Source organism: Lutra lutra, chromosome 2 (assembly GCF_902655055.1).
Source record: "Lutra lutra chromosome 2, mLutLut1.2, whole genome shotgun sequence".
NCBI classification, from domain to species: Eukaryota; Metazoa; Chordata; class Mammalia; order Carnivora; family Mustelidae; genus Lutra; species Lutra lutra.
The window spans coordinates 186,992,595-187,013,960 of record NC_062279.1 but is presented as its reverse complement, the minus strand read 5'-3'; the positions used below and the strand labels follow the sequence as shown (position 1 = coordinate 187,013,960).

General features: G+C 41.6%; 1 protein-coding gene across 5 annotated transcripts in view; it reads right to left on the bottom strand.

Moving 5' to 3' along the window:
* The window catches only part of CRACD (capping protein inhibiting regulator of actin dynamics), a 272,837-nt gene that overhangs the window by 42,851 nt on the left and 208,620 nt on the right, over positions 1–21,366 (bottom strand). For 4 of the 5 annotated variants that reach the window (XM_047719362.1, XM_047719361.1, XM_047719366.1 and 1 more), the window contains one exon: positions 11,755–11,926. The exons of the other annotated variant lie outside the window; for it this stretch is intronic. The gene's annotated coding sequence lies outside the window, so the exon portion shown is untranslated. The remainder of the gene's footprint in view (positions 1–11,754; positions 11,927–21,366) is intronic. 5 annotated transcript variants of the gene reach the window in all.

Sequence of the window (21,366 nt, the reverse complement as noted above, 5' to 3'; positions counted from 1 at the left end):
TGTGTGTGTATGTGTGATACTACTGAATAAGGGTATCAGTAGAGAGTAAGATTTATATTTCCGTGTGTGTGTGTGTGTGTGTGTGTATGTGTGATACTACTGAATAAGGGTATCAGTAGAGAGTAAGATTTATATTTCCGTGTGTGTGTGTATGTGTGTGTGTGTGTGTGTGTGTGTGTGCAGAGGGGCTGCATGGGGGTCAATCACAGGCAATTTTTCTTTTTACAGTACAGATGTCTTTTTTTTTAATAAGCATCTATCCTGCCATGAATTCAAAGAAATGGATTTCAACAACTCAGGTTTCTTTCCATTTGTTCTAAAAAAGTGTGCTTTTCTGGATGGAGCAGGCTGGCACTTGAACCCAAGGAACTTTCTCTTTTGCTTCCATCTTTTCCTAATCATTTTCCCTCAAACATTTCAGGAAGCTATCTTGGCTGTTAGAGGGCTTAACGTGCACAATATATATACATGAATTCTCTTGGCAAGAATCTTGTCCAACGGGACCTACAGCATTCTGGGCAATGTTGTAGACTCTAACGCTTTTGTCAGGGTAACATGTGTGCGGAAGTCCTTTTTGACAGATCCCATACCCTTGATGTCTCTAATATCATCTACCTATAGATTCACACGTGTGTGGCCAAAGGAACAACTCTATGTTTCCTAAAAGGCACAGACAACCATTTCCAATAGGCAGTCTCAAGCATGACCCGCAGCTCCTCCCCCGTCCTCTGTCCCTTCAAGACAACTGCTTCCCTCAGTGGCGGGCCCTCAAACAAACAGGCACCGCTGTTCCTCCCAACCAGCCTGCCCTACTGGACAATGATGTCCTGACACAAAATTATCATTTTCTGCTCTGCCCCACATTTCTACCTCCTATTTGGGGGATTTAGGAGAAGAGAATAAGCCCTGAATCTCCCCTGCTAATATCAACTTATCATCTCAGCCAGACAGGACCTCATCAATGCCACATTCATTACTTTAAAACAAAGTCTTTTTTGAGATATAATTCACATGTCATAAAAATTCAACCTTTCAAAAGGATACATTTCAATGATTTTTAGTCTATTCAAAGAACTGGGCAATTATCACCACCACCTAAGTTTAGTTTTTATCATTCCCCAAAGAAACTCCATACCCGTTAAGAGTCACCCCCCAACCCACCCCATGCCTGGCAACCACTAATGTTTCTGTCTCCATCAATTTGCCTATTTGAGTCATTCATATAAATGGACTCATACATTAGGTGGTGTTTTCTAACTTCCTTCTTTCACTTAGCATGTTTTCAAAGTTTTCCATATCAGTATTTCATTCTTTTTTATTCCCACATAATATTCCATTGTATAGATATACAACTCATTGTATTTATCCATTCATCTTCTTTTTTTAAAAGTTGGCATGGATGCCATTGTGGGGCTGGCACTCAAGACCCCAAGATCAAAAGTCACATGCTCTACCCACTGAGCCAGCCAGGCACCTCAATCCATTCATCTTTTTTTTTTTTTTTTTAGATTTATTTATTTATTTGACAGACAGAAATCACAAGGAGGCAGAGAGGCAGGCAGAGAGAGAGGAGGAAGCAGGCTCCCCGCGGAGCAGAGAGCCCGATGCGGGGCTCGATCCCAGGACCCTGGGATCATGACCCAACCCAAAGGCAGAGGCTTTAACCCACTGAGCCACCCAGGCACCCCCCATTCATCTTTTGATGGACTTTTGGATTGTTTCAACTCTTTGGCTATTATGAATAATGCTGCTATGAACATTCATGTACAAGTTTTTGTGTAGAGATGCATTTTCATTTTTCTTGGGTGTATTTCTAGGATTAGAATTACTGCATCATATGCTAATTCTATGTTTAACTTTCTGAGGAACTGTCAAACAATGGCTGTACCATTTTACATTACTATCAACAATGTATGAGGATTCCAATTTCTCTACATTCTCAACAACACATGTTACTACCTGTCTTTTTTTATTATAGCCTTCCTAATGGCCATGAAGTGATATCTCATTGTGCACTTGATTTGCATCTTCCAGATAATTAATGATGTTGAACACGTATATTTTCATATGTTAATGGACGTTTTAATATCTTCTTTGGAGACGTGTATTCGAATAGTTTATTCAGGGGCACCTGGGTGGCTCAGTGGGTTAAAGCCTCTGCCTTCGGCTCAGGTCATGATCTCAGGGTCCTGGGATCGAGCCCCGCATCGGGCTCTCTGCTCAGGGTGAGCCTGCTTCCCTTCCTCTCTCTCTGCCTGCCTCTCTGCCTACTTGTGATCTCTCTCTCTCTGTCAAATAAATAAATAAAATCTTAAAAAAAAAAAAAGAAACCAATACTTAAAAAAAATAGTTTATTCATTTAAAATTGTTTTGGTCATCTTATTACCGAGTTACAAGAGTTCTTTACCTATTCTGAATATGTCTTTTATCAGATGTATGATTTGCAGGGCACCTAGGTGGCTCAGTTGGTTAAGCGTCTGCCTTTGGCTCAAGTCATGATCCCAGGGTCCTGGGATCGAGCCCCACATCAGGCTCCCTGCTCAGCAGGGGGCCTGCTTCTCCCTCTTCCCTTGCCTGCTGATCCTCCTGCTTGCGTTCTCTTTCTCCAATAAATAAATAAAAAATATATATTTTTTAAAGATGTATGATTTGCAAGTGGTTCCTTCCATTCTGCGGATGGTCTTTTCATTTTCTTGATGGCATTATTTGCAGCACTAAAGCTGGTTTTAATGAAGTCCAATTTACCAATTTTTTTCTTTTGTCACCTGTGGTTTTGGAACCTAAGCAATCACTATCTAATCATGAAGACCGACTCCTTTGTTTTCGTTTAAGAATTTTATAGTTTTAGCTTTTACATTTAGGTCTGTAATCGATTTTGGATTCACTTTTGTGAATGGTTTAAGAAAGGAGCCCAACTTCATTCTGTGGCATGTGGCTATTCAACTGTCCCAGCACCATTTGTTAAAAAAACTATTCTTTACCCATTGAATCGCTTGGCACATGTGGTGACAACCCATTGACCACAAATGTGAGAGTTTACATTTGTACTCTCATTTAAATTCCATTGATCTACATATCCTTATGCCAGTCCCACACTATATAGGCTACTATAGCTTTGTAGTAAGTTTTAAACTTGAGAAGTGTGAGCCCTCCAAGATTGTTTCGGTTATTTTGGGTCCCTTGCATTCCTATATGAATTTTAGAACTGCTAGCCAGTTTTTAGTAAAAAAGTCAGTTGCGACTGTGATAGGAATTGCACTGAATCTGTACCTCAATGGGGAGTACTGCCATCTCAACAATATTAAGTTTTCCAGTCCATGAATGGGAATGTCTTTCCATCTATTTAGATCTTTTTAAATTCTCTCAATGGTATTTCGTCATTTTCAGTGTAAAAATCTTGTGTTTCTTTTATTTTTTTAAGTTTATTTTCTTTTTAGTGCTCTGTACACCCAACATGGGGCTCGAGCTAACAACGCTGAAATCAAGACCTGCATGCTCTTCTGACTGAGCCAGCCAGGCACCCCTTGTGTTTCTTTTATTTAATTTATTACTAAGTATTTTATTCCTTTTGATGCTATTGTAAATGGAACTGTTTTCCTAAGTTCATTTTCAGATTGTTCATTGCTAGTGTACTGAAATACAAGTGATACACACAAAAAAAATCCAATCTTGTATCCTGCAACTTTGTTCAACCTTGTTTTTTAGCCTAGTAGGTTTCTTGTGGATTCCTTAGGATTTTCTAGGTATAAGACCACAGTATCTGCAAATAGTTTTACTTCTTCTTTTCTTTTCTTTTTAAGATTTTCTCTTTATTTTGAGAGAGAGAGTATGTGTGTGAACAGGGGAAGGGGACAAGGAAGAGAGAGAATCTCAAGCAGATTCCACAATGAGCACAGAGCCTAATGAGGGACTTGATCCCATGACACTGAGATCATGACCTGAGCTGAAATTATGAGCTGAACTCTTAACGAACTGAGCAACCAAGGCGTCCCTTGGTCCCTGTCTTTTATTTCCTTTTCTTGCTTAATTATTCTAGTTATAATCTACAGTACAATACTGAATGGACATCCTTTTCTTGTTCCTGATCCTTCTTTTACCATTGAGTATGATACCAGCTGTGAACTTTTTGTAGCTGTCCTTTTTTAAGTTAAAGAGGTTCCATGTTAGTCCAAGTTTTGAGAGTTTGGATCATTTGTCAGATGCTTTTTCTGCATCTATTGGGATGATCATGTGGTCTATGCCCTTTATTTTATTAATATGGTCTATTACATTGATTTTGTATGTTAAACTAACCTTGCTCTCTGGGGGTAAATCCTGCTTGATCATAGTATAGAATCCTTTTTATGTGTTGCTGGATTCAGTTTGGTAGGATTTTTTTTTTTTTTTAAAGATTTTATTTATTTATTTGACAGAGAGGTCACAAGCAGGCAGAGAGGCAGGCAGAGAGAGAGGAGGAAGCAGGCTCCCTGCTGAGCAGAGAGCCCGATGCGGGGCTCGATCCCAGGACTCTGAGATCATGACCTGAGCCGAAGGCAGCGGCTTAACCCACTGAGCCACCCAGGCGTCCCAGTTTGGTAGGATTTTGTTGAGGTTTTTATGTCTATATTCATAAGGGATATTAGCCTGTAGTTTTCTTTTTCATGATCCTAATACCACAACCAAGTAAAAGGATCATGAAAGGAAAGTTCCCTCCCTTTCTATTTGCCACATTCATCCTTACATGTAAAGTCTGCTCATGCCCATCAGCCATTCCAAGTCCTGTTCATCACTTGGAGCCAATCCAAGGCCTCTTCATGCCCAAACCCTTTCTTGACTGTTCCAGTCCCAGAGTGAACGCAGCCTCCCCGATGCCCTTTCAGTTCTGAATGTGCTTACAGGTGGCATTTACTATAAGGAGCTAGAGCTGAAATGACGTAGTAAATGCTGGGTGTAGGAAAGAAACTGGAAGCAGGACAGGTGGAGTCCTAGTGAGTAGCAGAGCCTCGGGAAGGCAGCTAAGGCAGGAAGACACCTGAGTCTGGTGACCCAGGACCAGTAGAACAACTCATGGCCATGTGACTAGCTTTCCAATAAGGCCACAGCCTCTTGAGAGGCAGAATAGTGGATGGTTAAGAATGAACTCTTTACTGCTTAAATACTTGCTTCAGCAGCTTACCAGCAAGTCATTCTCTAGACTTGGTTTTCTTACCTTTGAAATGGCAATAGTGTCATGAACAAGACAAGAATGCCCACTCTTATCACTTTTATTCAGCATGGGACTGAAAGTCTCAGCCACAGCAATTAGACAGGAAAAAGAAACAGAAGGCATTCAAATTGGAAAGGAAGAAGTAAAACTCTATTTGTGGACATAATTTTATATATGGAAAACCCTAAATAAGCCACCAAAAAAACTGTTAGAACTAATAAATGAATTCAGTAAAGTTTCAGGATACAAATCAATATATAAAAATCTGTTGCATAGGGGCGCCTAGGTGGCTCAGTGGGTTAAGCCTCTGCCTTCAGCTCAGGTCATGATCTCAGGGTCCTGGGATCGAGCCCCACATAGGGCTCTCTGCTCAGCGGGGAGCCTGCTTTCCCCCTCTCTCTGCCTGCCTCTTTGCCTACTTGTGATCTCTCTTTCTCTGTCAAATAAATAAGTAAAATCTTTTTTAAAAAATCTGTTGCATTTTTATACACTAACAATAAACTATTGGAAAGAGAATTAAGAGAACAATCCCATTTACAATTGCATCAAAAAAAAGACACCCAGGAATATATTTGTTTTAAAGATTTATTTATCCATTTGAGATAGAGAGAGCACACAGAGGGAGAAGAAGAGGGAAAAGCGGACTCCCCATTGAGCAGGGAGCCTGATACAGGGCTCGATCCCAGGACCCCAAGATCATGACCTGAGCAGAAGGCAGATGCCCAATAACTGAGTCACCCATGCATGCACCTTTCCCCCAGGAATAAATTTAACCAAGGAGGTGAAAGATCTGTACACTGAAAATAATAAGACATTGATAAAAGAAATTGAAGAGGACATAAACATAATGATATTCTGTGCTCATGGATTGGAAGAATTGTTAAAATGTCCAAACTACCCAAACCTACAGATTCAATGCAATCCCTATCAAAATTCCAATGGCATTTTTCAAAGAAAGAGAACAAACATTCCTAAATGTTATATGGAACCACAAAAGATCCCAAATAGCCCAAACAATCTTGATAAACAAGAACAAAGTTGGAGGTATCACAACCCCTGATTTCAAATTACATTATAAAACTACAGTAATCAAAACAGTAAGGTATCAGCATAAAAACAGACATATGGATCAATGGTATAGCCCGGAAAGCCCAGAAATAAATATCTACATAAATGGTCAATTAATTTACAACAAAGGAGGCAAGAATATACAATGGGAGAAGGATGGTCTCTTCAATAAATGGTATAGGGAAAACTGGACAGCCACATCCAAAAGAATGAAATTAGACTACTCTCTTATACCATGTACAAAATAACTCAGAATAGATTAAAGACTTTAATGTAAGACCTGAAACCATAAAAGTAGAAGAAAACACAGGCACTAAGCTCACTGACAGCAGTCTTGGTGGTGATTTTTTAGTTCTGACTCCAAAGGTAAGCACAACAAAAACAAAAATCAAGATGTGGCTCTATATCAAACTAAAAAGCTCCTGCACAGCAAAGGTAACCATCAACAATATGAAAGAGCAGCCTACTAGCTGAGGGAAGATATTTATAAATCATATATCCGAAAAGGGGTTAATATCCAAAATATATAAAGAACTCATACAACTCAATAACAAAAAAACAGTCTGATTAAAAAAATGGGCAGAGGATCTGAACATGTTTCTGAAGAAGACATACAGGTGGCCATCAGGCACAGAAAAAGATGCTCACCAACACTAATCAGAGAAATGCAAATCAATACTACAATGAAGTATGAATGTTAGAATGGCCATCACCAAAAAGATAAGAAATAACAAGTGTTGGCAAGGATGTGGAGAAAAGGGAAACCCTCATGCACTGTTGGTCAAAATACAAATTGGTGTAGCCACCACGGAAAACAGTATAGAGGTTCCTCAAAAATTTAAAAAAATAACTAACATGTGGTCCAGCAATTCTACTACTGGCATTTTTTTTTTTAATTTCTAAAAAGGATTTTTTTAATTTATTTGAGAGAGAGAAAGAGAGAGTGAGCATGAGTGGGGGGCAGAGGCAGAGGGAGCAGGAGAAGCAGACTCCCCACTGAGCAGAGAGCCCAATGTGGGGCTCCATCCCAGGACCCTGGGATCATGACCTGAGCCGAAGGCAGATAGATGCTTAACAAACTGAACCACCCAGGCACCCCCGCAACTGGTATTTATCTGAAGAAAACAAAAACACTAATTTGAAAAGATATATGCACCCTTGTTCACTGCAGTATTATCTACATGAGCCAAGATATAGAAACAACCTAAATGTTCATCAATGAATGAATGAAGATGATGTTACACACACACATAAACACACATACACGAACACTATTCAGCCATAAGAATGAAATCTTGCCATTTGTGATAATGGACAGACCTTGAGGGTATTACACTAAGTCAGAGAAAGACAAATACCATATGATCTCACTTATATGTGACATCTAAAAACTGAAAGAAACAAACATGAAGAACAAAACTAATGAATACAGAAACAGACTGATGGTTGCCAGAAGGGAGGGGTTGAAGGATGGGTGAACTGGGTGAAGGGATACAAATTTCCAGCTATAAAATAGTCATGGGGATGTAACATACAGCATGGTGACTATAGTTAATAATACTATTATTTGTATTGTATTGGATATATCGTTCTACGTATTGCATATATTATTTGTAATATATATTTGAAAGATACTAAGAGGATAAATCTTAAAATTTCTCATCACAAGAGAAAAATTTTTTTGTAACTTTGTATGGTGACAGATGGTAACAAGACCTATTGTGGTGGTCATCTTACAGTAGATATAAATACTGAATCATTACGTTGTACACCTGAAACTAATATGGCATATGTCCATTATACATCAATTTTCTTAATCTCAATTTTTGAGAGAAATGGGGATGATAATGTCAATCGCAGAGCATGTGAACATTATGAGTCACCTATGCAAAACACGTTGCATTAAGTTCAATAAGTGGTAGCTTTAATATATGCCATTGGATATTCCCTGTGAAAAAAAGGTTTGTGGTTAAAGGAGTCTTGGAAATGTTCCGTACTACATCCCCCTTCTCAAGAGATTCCCAGGGCACATCAGCATAGTAAAAGGACTGAAAAGTCCGATGTAAAAGACCCTATTTGTTTTGGCTAAGAATTTCCCAAACCTATTTGCCAAGCTAACCCTCTCCCTCTTTTTAAATTAAGCACATTTTGGGAAACACAATTTTCATTGTATTTAATAAATAAAGGAAGTCACATTAAATTGTTAAAAACTGAACATGTTTTACTATTTTGCTTTCTCCTCAGGCAGGTATAATTTAAAAGCAGCAGCCTAAGAGAAATCAAGTCTTCTAACCTAGAGAAAGAACGGTATGCTTTAAGAGCCTGAAGGAAATGAGAAATTTCAGGCGGAAGGAACAGATCAATAATGAGCTATTTTTGGCCATGGAGACATTTCTAGAATTACAGATTCTTGGAGTTTGACAGCATGTTAAAGTTCAGCTTCTTTAAATTCTCACCCAGTGCAGAATTTCCCCTTCATCAGTCCAAACCCCTGCTGGCACATACCCAGCCTCCCCAGTTTTAGACAGCTCCAGAATTTAGGAAATTCTCCCTCACCCTGGGCTGAAATTTGCCTCCTTGGAACCTCTACCGAAGACCATGCTAGCAGAATTTCAAGGACTGTGTTTTAGTGAGAGCTGTCCATTTTGGAGATAGCAAACAAAATGCACAGAAACTTTGTGAATCATTACACAATCTAAAATAACATGATTATTAATTGAGCAGTAAACTGAAATTAAAAATTGTTGGAAACATGTTAATTATACTTCAGTTAAAAAAAAAAAAGAAGTGTGGGGTGCCTGGGTGGCTCAGTGGGTTAAGCCGCTGCCTTCGGCTCAGGTCACGATCTCAGGGTCCTGGGATCGAGCTCCGCATTGGGCTCTCTGCTCAGCAGGGAGCCTGCTTCCTCCTCTCTCTCTCTGCCTGCCTCTCTGCCTGCTTGTGATCTCTCTCTCTCTGTCAAATAAATAAATAAATAAATCTTAAAAAAAAAAAAAAAAGAAGTGTTGGAAACAACATCTTTCATTTTCTCCATCTGTGAAGGGGACAAATAATCAGAAATTCAGCTATAGAGTAAGCAAGGTAAGCAATGATATAGTAGTTACTTTGCAGGTGGAGTTATTTTGCAATTGTCAATTTCTGAGAAGAAAAGGGGAATGTATATTTTAAATGACTCCTGTTTTCTTGTCTTTTTAATTTAAAAAATATTTAAAGAGACATTTTATTTTTTTTAAAGATTTTACTTATTTTATTTGACAGACAGAGATCACAAGTAGGCAGAGAGGCAGGCAGAGAGAGAGGTGGAGGCAGGCTTCCTGCGGAGCAGAGAGCCTGAGGCGGGGCTCAATTCCAGGACCCCGGGATCATGACCTTAGCCAAAGGCAGAGGCTTAACCCACTGAGCCACCCAGGCGCCCCTAAAGAGACATTTTAAAAAACTCTTCACCCAAAGCTTATCCTTCTAGCTTCCTTTATTATAAAAAACAACTGTTAAATAGTTAAAATATAGTGTATGTCTCATAAACATAAGTTTATCAGCAAAAGCCAGTAATAAGAACAGGGGACTTTACCTCTGTTTGAACCAATATGGAATTCCAAGGCTTTGTACAACTTAAAACCTAAGGAAAACTCCAAGAGGGTAGATGGAATAGAACTTAAATGGGAGGAGAACCCCCCAGGATCCAGGCTCTTCTAAAAGTCCCAGATCACTCAGTAAGAAATCAGGGACTTGGCAAAACCATGAAAAGGGCAGGCTGTGTTTTCACAGAACAGTCCTTCTAAAGAAGAACTTTCTAGACTCAACCTCACTTTGCATTAAACTACTAGTTGGTTACACTTTAGCACTTACACCTCATTCTGACACTGTGAGGCAAAAAAGGTTCACATTCCTGTTTTACAGCTGAAGGAATGGAAGTAAAACCAAAACAATCATACTGAACAACACTCAAGCATATATCAGCACATACTGCCTTTGTGACAAATGGATGAGTTCAGTGCTAGCTGTGTTCTCCTTTCAGTGAAATAATTTCCTTCAGTTAAATGTGATAGTGTTCCTACTAAAGAGAATAGAAAACAAACACAGGCCTGTCGAGGAAAAGGTCAATATTGTTGGGACCTACAAATGCTGTCACTGAGCATTACCCTGCTTGCCTAGGACTTTTCTAAGTTGTGCTCAACCGTAGTGTCTATTAGAATTTACTCACTGACATACCACCTGGAGGATGTTTTTGTTCTTGTCTGTCTTTGAGTCACAACAGAAATATCACAGCCCACATCATCCATTCCTTCCACGTGTATTAGGGCAATTGGTGTGGTGCCCAGCACTCACGGGAAACATTTTTTGAGCACCTAATGCGAGGTTGAATAAAACCTGGTCCCTGACTTCATGGAACAGGCAGTCAAATGAGAGCGGGACAGGCAAATCAATAATTTCCATAGAAAGTGACAAGTCCTTTGCTGGAGCCAGGCATGTGATGCTCAGGGACTGCCAGCAAGGGTAAAGGAAGCAGAGGAGGGAGTGGGAAAAGGCTTCTCAGTGGAGCGGACATCGAAGCTGCCAGGAGCAGAGTTTAACCATCTCTCACTCCGACTTCAATTCCCAGCACCCAGGTGAGAAAGGACCTGATGACCCTGCTTTTCTAAGTTCCTGACGCTGTCATGGCCAGATTTCTGTGCCTGGGCCCTACGGAGGGAAGAGAGGGGGGAAGGGGAAGCTGAAGAAGGGAGGGAGGGGGAGAGGGAAAGAGAAACGGGAGGGGTGAGGAAGAAGGTCGGGGAGAGATGAAGAAATAGAGAAATCAAAGAACAGGGGCGCCTGGGTGGCTCTGTTCACGAAGCATCTAGCTCTCGGTTTCGGCTCAGGGGGGTGATCCTGGGGTCGCTGGTGGGATGGAGCCCCCAGCGGGTTTCACACACAGCTGGACACTGCTTGCCATCCTGTCTCTCCCTCTCCCTCTGCCTCTGCCCCTCCCCCTGCTTGCACCCCACGCTCATACTCTCTCTCTCAAATAAATCAATCTTTAAAGAAAAGAAAAAGAAAACAAAGAGCAGAAGTTAAAACTTCATGACAGGTTCCAGAAGTTGCTCGAGATGGCCAGAGGTACGAAGGGCGGCCGCCCCGTGCCTGAGCAGTCCGCGTGCTCCACGTGCACGCACAGTGGAATCCCGACCACCCTCTCGCTTCGCCGAGCAACAGGCCGCGGGGACGCAGTCTCCTTCTACCCACGTGAACTTTTGAGCCAAAAGTTCACCCAACCAGTGGGGTGCTGCCTCTCCCACGACTGAGGGCAGCAAAATGAAGGTGCAGATCCCCGTGCTCACCCGGAAAAGGAGGCCAGACTCTCGGCCATTCCCCCACGGAGCCCCCTCCACAGAGAACGCACGAAGAGCCCCAAGTCTCCCGCCTTCCCTGGGATTCCACCAGTGCCTCCTCTGGATCCCGTTCCCGACCTGGGACTCTGCCAAAGACCTGGGGTGGGGAGCGGGGAAAGTATCCACTGTTACCTTAGGTTGTCTTCTAGGGTCTCCTCATCTGAAGAGAAGGTCCCATTGCTGACTCTCCGGGGAGAGCGACTCTTATCCCCTGCAGATGCCTCCTGGGACGACGAAGGGTCTTTCTTTTTCCTTCTGCCGAACAACTTCTTAAAAGGCTGGAATTTGCCTCCTTTCTTCTTGTCTGCGGATTACAAGACAAACACACGCTGCAGTTTGCCAGGGCTGTACCTCTGGGCCTGAGAGCAAATTAGCACGGAGCCGCCTCCGGCCAAGGGAGCTGGGGCAAAGGGCGGCCATCGGAGTGAATGAGCGACCAAGCCCTGTGCCAGGAATGTCAGGGCCAGCCCCTGGCTGGGCACAGTCAGGCACAGACACACCAACGGCACAGTAAGTCTCCTGCCACCGCGCTCCCGAGAAGCACCGGGGGGGGGGGGGGGCACGGTGGGGTCCCAAGGTTCACCATGGCCGCACAGCAGCCCCCGCACGTGCCGCACAAGGGTGGCGTCTGCGTTAACAAAGCAGATGACCAGCGCCCTTCTCCACAGAAGCTGAGAAAAAAACGTAAGTCAGACAGACACTTAAAAAAAATTTATCTACCTTTATATATGTAACTTTCTATGTGTGTGTGTGTGTGTGTGTGTTCTCCTGAGGATCACCCTGTTTTAGCTTTTGTAAGATACAGAAGATAACTGCTGACTCTTGGCATAAGCTTTGCCCTCAATTCCGTCCATCCCTATATATTTCCAGTTTCTTTCTCCTGCCTCCTTTCAAAATCTACTACGAAGACCCAGAGGGCTGCTATGAACGTCTTTCCATATATTTCTTCACTGGGCGGGACCCAGGCTCAGGGCCAGCATTGCCGGCGGCTATCTTCCGTTACACCGTTCGCTTCCGCTTCTTCAGTCACAAATGCATCCACGTCGCTCCGCTCCTACCTCAGGGAAGAAAGCGGGTATCATCCTGCACCGGAAGAAGCATCTTTTCAGATCCTTCCTTTTCTTTAAGAAGTCATTTACCCAGTGGCCAATCTTTCTTTCTTAATTAATTATAGATTTATTTATTCACTTATTTATTTGAGAGAGAGAGAGAGAGAGCATGAGTGAGGAGCAGGCTTCCCATGAACAGGGAGCCCGACGTAGGGCTCGATCCCAGGACCCTGGGATCATGACCTGAGCCCAAGATGTTTAACCTGAGCCACTTGGGCACCAGCCCCTGAGCCACTCGGGCACCAGCCCCACCTCCACTTTTTAAAAATCACTTAACCCTTACTATGCACCACTGCTTTAAAAACTTTCCAATTATTAATTCGGTTCACAATGACCCTATGCTATGAGGTCGACACTGTTAACATTCCCATATTACAGATGAGGAGCCTGAAGCACAGAGAGAGGGACTGTCTTGTCTATGTTATGGGAAATGTCTCTTTGAAGTTGGGGACAGGAGCTCTGAGGGAAAAGAAGAGAAGAAAGCTCGCGAAGTGTATGGAAAAGTACCTGCACAAAACACACACGTATGGGTCTCCATCTGAGTATCAGAACGCCCGGACCTCTGCCGGCCAGAGTCTACAGAAAATTCTGGGTATAAAAATGCAGTTAAAGATGTGCAAGGTAACCATCTCATTCTTTCTGGTGATCTTCAGTTCTGGCCTTTTTGAGTCAGTCTGAAGTGCGGAAGTAGTTTAAACTACTTGGCCCTGGGCTGTGATGTAAGACACAAAGAAAGCAGACAGAACAGCGACCAGTCACAAAAAGACAACAGCCTGCTGTGGGATCCTCACTGTAGGTGCAAACAGGCCTTCAAACTTCAGTGGTCTCTAAAACAACAATGGGTTCTATCACACTTCAGAGGCAAGGGCACTTGGTATATCAGATGCCTCCCATCCATAAGGCTTTGTGCTAAGGCATGCAGTCCTCAAACCAGACTTAAATTCTTTTCATTGTGTTTATTTTTTAACAGACAGTACCATGCTGTCTTGAGGATCAGAGCTTTGTAATATAGCCTGAACTCAGGCATTGTGATGCCCCCAGCTTGGTTTTCTTTTACAACATTCCTCTGGTGATTCGGAGTCATTTCTGGTTCCATCCAAATTTGATCATCTGTTGTTCCAGCTCTGTGAAAAATGTCAATGGTATTTCGGTAGGGATTGCACTGAATGTATAGAGTGTTCTGGTTAGCACAGATATTTTCACAATATTTATTCTTCCAATCCATGAGCATGGGATTTTTTCCATCCCTTTGGTGTCTTTCTCCATTTCTTTTGTAAGTGTTCTGAAGTTTCAGAGTATAGATCCTTCACCTCTTTGGTTGGGCTTATTCCTGGGTGTCTTGCAGTTTTTAGTGCAGTTGTAAATGGGATTGATTCCTTAATTTCTTTCTTCAGTCACATTGCTGGTGTATAGAAATGCAACTGATTTCTATGCATTGATTTTATATCCTACCATGTTAGCCAAACTGCGGAAGGAACCGAGATGTCCTTCAACAGATGAATGGATAAAAAAGATGTGGTTGCTCTATACAATGGAATATTACTCAGCCATCAAAAAGGGTGAATACCTACCATTTACATCGATGTGGATGGAACTGGAGGGGATTATGCTAATGAAAAAGGTCAATCAGAAAAAGACAATTATCATATGGTTTCACTCATATGAGGAAATAAGAAATAGTGCAGAGGATCATAGGGGAAGGAAGAGAAAACTTAATGGGAAGAAATCAGAGAGGAAGAAAAACCATGAGAGACTCTTGACTCTGGGAAACAAGCTCAGGATTGCTGGAGGGGTGATGGGTGGACGGTGGGACAGCTGTGTGATGGGCATTAAGGAGGGCATGTGATGTGATGAGACTAGCTGTTACATGCAACTGACGAATTACTGAGCACTACATCTGAAACTAATGATGTACTATATGTTGGCAAATTGAATTTAAATAAAAAAATAAAAGACAGGAAGTGTGTGCAATACAACTGAAATTATAATACTTAAAAATGGTAAAAACAAATGAAACAAATTGGAGGGTTTGATTTCAGAATGCTTATATGTTTTCAGTAGTTATTTATTTGGGAATATAAGCCAGAGATTTTCATGACACCTATTTCTGGTTCCTATCAATGGATAACTTTAAAAAATTACAATCCGTAGTCTTTGAAGACCATCAAAGAACATCAGGGCAGTGTTAAAAGAGCTGACCTCATAAAAAGGAATCAATTAAAAATTTTAAATTAAAAAAATTCTCTAAGATACTACAGTTATCATTATATAACTGGTCTTTGGCGCTAATGAAATAAATGAATATTTTCTCTATGACTGTCCAAAACTCAAAATATGTAACTGATACCTGATATCTAGATTTGGCAGCATTATTATAAATGGTGAAACAGTAATTTGTGCTACATTTCACTTATTTAGGAAGTGAAACTCTTGCTTTTTCCTTTTATATTGATTGCCTTTTTCCCACTACAGAAATATCCAATCCCTAATTCTCTAATCAGAGATATTTTAAAAGGCCATAGCAAAATTCTAAAAGTATCAGTTATGACATCATTATCCCTGGTCTGGGCCCACACATCTAGTTTTTAAGCTAAGCAGAGAATTTTAGATTACATCAGAATTTATGGATAGGGAAAAAAATCATCACTTGCTCTGAAGTCAAGGGGATTTGGTGGTATTCAGTTGAGCTGGAACCAAGGGAGTTAACTCTAATTAAAGATAAATTATGGGGTGCTTGGGTGGCTCAGGCACTTAAGCATCTGCTTTCGGCTCACATCATGATCCAAGAGTCCTGGGATCAAGCCTGCATCCACGTCCCTGCCCAGCAGGGAGCCTGCTTCTCCCTCTGCCGCTCTCCCTGTGTGTGCTCTCTCTCTCAAATAAATAAGTAAAATCTTTTTTTAAAAAAACTAAGAAAATAAAGATAAATTATAGTTTTTTACACTAGCGATAAGTTACATGTGTATTTCTGTATGGTCAGGAGGCTGATATGGTTATTTGTATTGCTTCAGTGTCCAGAATGGTGGCAACCACCATATAACATTGGTCTGCACTGGTCATATTGCTGGGGAAGACAGAAAGTGAACAGAACTTGGAAGGAGCTGAATACGAAGTTAAGGAAGGGATAAAGACAGCCTTGGGAGGACCCCAGGATATGGAAGCCTTAGCTGAGAGAACTTGACAGGTTTTACACAGGCCCACAATGGCCTCCCTCAGGGGCCTCCGTCGAGATCCATCCATAGAGGTGGCCCCATTCCAGGGCTGCTAGAGAACCAGGCACTCTGGCACTCTGTCCCACACACTTGGTGCGGAGGCAATCACTTGGCACGAGTACACATACATTATCTGGGAAGACGTGTCAAAGTCCAAATGTCAACACACTTTTCAAGAATTACTTGGAAAAGGCCATTTCAGCAATGCCTTAGTTATTATGGGAAAGATAGAAGAACAGTAAAACCTACCTGAACTATCCTCCAAAAAAACCAAACCTTCTTACCACGAGAAAAAGAGATTCTAGGCCTAAGAACACCAATTTCTCTTTGAAAGAGAAGTCAGAATGCAGAAGCTTACAGGTAACTTGAAAGTCTTAGTATTTGGTCATACCAGAGTTATAAAAAATAATTTTCCCCTCCTCATTTCCAAAATACATTTCCTGTCAGAAATATCTTTACATCTGAAATAAAATTTTTAAAGTTTGTTTTTATTATTATTTTATTATTGATTGGGACAATAATTAATTTTCCAGGATTAATTTTATGAAAAGGCTCAGTAATTACATTTGGCCCACCTTACATTCCGACAACAAACCATAAGGAAACAATGTTAATAGGAAATGAAATTTTATAAATCAGAGAGGGAGTCAGATTTACTTGGTTCCACAGTTTTACTCTCAAAGTTTGGTATAAGATCTCTTACGTCAAAAAAGGAAGTAGCTAAATTTTGTGAAACATTTCCAATTCTATGGCACAACTATCATATGAAAACCTGAGCATGGGTCTACAAACATCCATTAGATAAACTATTTTATGATCAGTTTTTGACTGGGGGGGTGTGTGCTCTGTCTCCACAGAATCAACTGGATTGAGTGCACAGTCATCACTGGCAGCCATCTTCTTCATAGGCGACACCAACCCTTACGGTGAATATTTTTGTATGGGTGGGGCCTAAAAGATCAAACCAGTTTTAACACTTCTGCAACACCCATGTGAACTATTCCAAGATACAACTGCCATACATTAGAAGTATATATAGTTTAAGCAAAGTCTTCTCCAACATTATGTATTTAAGATGGCATTTTAGAGTTTTATAACACAAATCTACTTTAATTGGGTGGTTGGGACATTGGGGGTAAAGGCAAGGGAGAAGGAAGAAAGGTTTTTCCTACTAAATTTGTTTTTACTGGCTGCAGCTCTAGTTAGGGGTTAAGTGTGTGGGCCCCAGAGGTAGATTACTTGGTCCGAATCCGGATCCCATCTCTTACTAGCCATGAGACATCTGCCTACCAGCCTCTCTGGAAATTTACCATCTTAAGTTGTAAGACTGAATTTATAGCAGAACAGGCAGTGGGTGTTACATCTTCTTAATATTTCAGCAATTTTCTGTTGCAGTTTTTCACATGAAAGAATCCATATACACACACAGACTGCCTCAGAGGTCACAGTGATTTTCATTCTTTAAGTACTGAATTGAATTAATTTATTTTCATCATCTGATAATCACTTTAGGGATTTTTTTTTTCATTTAAAAGAGTGCACATTATCCATTATTTCATGGATATAATTACATGCCATTTGATGGCTGCATCATCATAATTGCTAGTTTATACAGAAGATCCCAAAAATTAGAAATCACTGCTTAAGTCGAGCAAATCTGATTTATTTTCCATTTGTCATAAGGATGCAATTCTTACATTTTCATTTTATTTCTAAAACTAACATAATAAACGTGTACAATTTATTTGCATTGGATTCATATGGTATGTTTCCAAATGAGAAACAGAATTTCCCTATCATAATTCATTTTAAGCATCACAAATGTCTTGGGTCTGGGGTTTCTCAGAACGTGCTCTATGGTTGGTACCAGGTTCTTATTCAAAGGCCAGTACATTTGAGATTCCAGGTAAAATAAAGTTCAGTATGTTTCTTTACTATGAGACCTTTCATAGTCTCAATATGCTGGTATCATTATCGCTTTCCAAAAGAGCGGGGAATATGCGGTGCTTCCCAGGGTTGACTTTCTGATATCTGTCATGACTAGTGTTCCTCTGAATAGACCCTGGACTCTCTGGTCTTCATTACTTCTTTCAAAAATCTTTTTAAAATTTAATTTTATTTTAAAGTCACCCCCACACCCAACATGGTGCTCGAACTTCCAACCTGAGATCAAGAGTTGCCTGCTCTACTGACTGAGCCGCCAGGCACCCCTCTTTCAGAAATCTTTTATTTTCTTTAGGTACCATATATTTCGTATACACACCTCCGCTACAATTGCGAGCACAGTGCTCAGTAAACTCAAGTGAGTTGACTGAAGCATTTTGGTTAAATAAACCTAATGTTTATGTCAAGCTCTGATTTCAAGCATGTATGTGAATAGCATTTATTAGGACATGGTATACAGCAACTGTCTGAATCATGTAATTAAATTTCAAGGTAATTTCACAACATTTTTCTTAGGTCTGGAACATCAGAATACTTTTTTCTTTTGTTTTAAAGATTTTATTTATTTATTTGACAGACAGAGATCACAAGTAGGCAGAGAGGCAGGCAGAGAGAGGTGGGGGAAGCAGGCTCCCCGCTGAGCAGAGAGCCCGATGCAGGGCTCGATCCCAGGACCCCGAGACCATGACCCAAGCCGAAGGCAGAGGCTTTAACCCACTGAACTACCCAGGCACCCCCAGAATACTTTTGAGAAGAAACTGTTCAGTTAAAAATGATTACTAGAGGGGCACCTGTGCGGTTCACTCAGTTAAGCATCTGACTCTTGATTTTGGCCAGGGTCATGATCTTAGGGTTGTAAGATTGTGCCCTGCATTGGGCTCCCGTGCAGGGCGTGGATATTGCTTAAGATTCTCTGTCTCTTCCTCTCTTAGGGAGAAAAAAAAAGATTACTAGAACTACGGTGATCCACAGGCACTAAGTGGCTATCATATTTTTACTGCATCCAGTAATCCCAATACATTTTTTTTTTAGATTTTTTATTTATTTATTTGTCAGAGAGAGAGAGGGAGAGAGAGCGAGCACAGGCAGACAGAATGGCAGGCAGAGGCAGAGGGAGAAACAGGCTCCCTGCCAAGCAAGGATCCCGACATGGGACTCGATCCCAGGACGCCGGGATCATGACCCGAGCCGAAGGCAGCTGCTCAACCAACTGAGCCACCCAGGCGTCCCAATCCCAATACATTTTACCAAAGGAGTTGGCAACGTGTCAGGGAGGCCGCACGTCCAGTGCCATGTCATGGAAAGACTAAAGACTGAGATTCTGCTTCCAGAGAGGCGGGAAGAAGTATTACAGTGGCTGTCAAGTTACGTGAGGGAGGAAGGAAGTGTCTCCTTTTCTGGGGAAGCACGGAGGGAGGTAGCTATTTGCCTTGTGTTGATTCAGAAAATGAAGAGACATGTTCAATAATACTCTTTTAGAAGAGGGCAGAAGTTCCTGGAACAGATGGTGAGAGGCCCAGGGCTGGTGGTGACTGGCATTCTCAAGTCAGGGTCAGGGAGTGCAGTGACCAGCCCAAACCAGGGAACACCAGGGCCTGCACACACTCATGTGGATTGGGCTAGGGCATATGTTTGATACCTCTGAGGCAGGCCTAAAGCTTGGATTTGCTGTTTCCTCAGACAGAAATATTACCTTCTTCCTTCTCAACCTGATGAACTTCTATTCATTCTTCAAGACCTGTGCCCTTGAAGATTTTCCCAAGTCACCAAGCCCAACAATAACTGACCACACCTGCCTCTGGTTTCCGTGTGCTTTGCTCACACTTCTGTGCCACACCATCTGTTATGAACTGACCTGCTGAATTGTGTCCACTCAAAATTCATAAGTTAAAGTCCTAACATCAGGTACCTCAGAATATGACTGTATTTGGAGACAGAGTCTTTAAAGAGGTAATTAAGGTACAATGAGGTCATTACATGGGCTGTGTTCCAATATGACAGGTGTCCTTATAAAAAGAGATTAGGACAGACACACATAAAAACAGGACCATGGGAGGACACAAGGAGAAGACGGCTATTTACAAGCCAAGGAAAGAAACCTCAACACCAACAAAACCTTGATCTTAGACTGCTAGCCCCCAGAATCATGAGCCAATAAAGCATGTAGTTTAAGTCCCCCATTATGTAGTGCTTTGCTATGCAGTCTTCGCACATTACACTACACATTACATTATCACATTTGTGATAGTAAAGCAGTCGCTTTGGATCTTCTGTGTCTCTGTGGTTCCACGCCTTTACTCACGTACTCCTACCTGGAATACCTTTCTGCCTTTACCCAGAGAACTCCTAACTGTTCCCCCCAAATACATTCCAGGAGTCAAGATCCCTGGAAAGATGTCCTTAAACACTATGGCCCAAGAGAATGACTCCGTCCTCTGTTCATCTGAGCAGACGTCTACTCCAATACCACAGAGCAGGCTATGGCTCCCAGACTGCAAGGTCCCTGGGTACAGGGGCTGCGCCTTCTTCCTCCTACCTCTGCGGCACCCGCCATGATGCCTGCACTCAGTAATACGCATCCACTGATCCCTATCCCTTCGGGGCAGATGTGTCTTAGAAATCAGAACTTTTCAGATTATATATACAAAGGTGTATTTAAACCCCAGTGGGGTCTGTGACATCATTTTATCATCAAATGCAGGATTTCTGAAAAAACATCTATATTTACCCTAAGTTTTGCTAATAAATAAACCTATGCCAAACTTCTGAAGAGTTTTTGAGATTTTGAAAATACAGATAAAGGATGGTGATCTCTTTATGGAGTACAGTCGCTCCTGTAATCACACTTGTTTTGACAACACAAGCGTGTCCCAGGGTGATCGATCTACGCTATCTCATCCATGAGAAACATGCGGCGAATGCAGAATAGTGCACCCAGTCGAAGGGAGGTTATGTAGCAAAATGCACACAGACACAAGTACCTCAAATATCTACCAGTTACCCCAGACCACCACCTGTGTTCGAAGATACACTCGCTCATTAACACGGGTGGTACCGCAGCCTTCTGTCCAATTTCGGATAACCTGCCTTCCCCTACCTCCTGAGAGCTCACAAGTCGCAGCCCTTCCAATGGACGGGTCCGCAGCAAACTCTGGGTCTTTTTTGAGGCTTTGTCATATTTACTGTAGTACTTATGTATCTCATTACCCCTTAATGCGTGGAAACCTGCTACTATTTTTTATTAAGGTCCTATTCTTTTAAAATATGTCATTGATCATTTTTTCGTGTGTTAATATGCCATTTTTCCCATTTGACTTGGTTTTTGTCTTATGATTTTGCATAGCATGTTGATTTGGGGCAGTGTATAAGTCACATTATAGCAGCCCTGAATGTAAATACCTACACGAAACCTGCTGAGTTATGTCTGTACTTAACCCAGGTCTAGGCAGGGACCTATCAATTAAAATCACAATGACCTG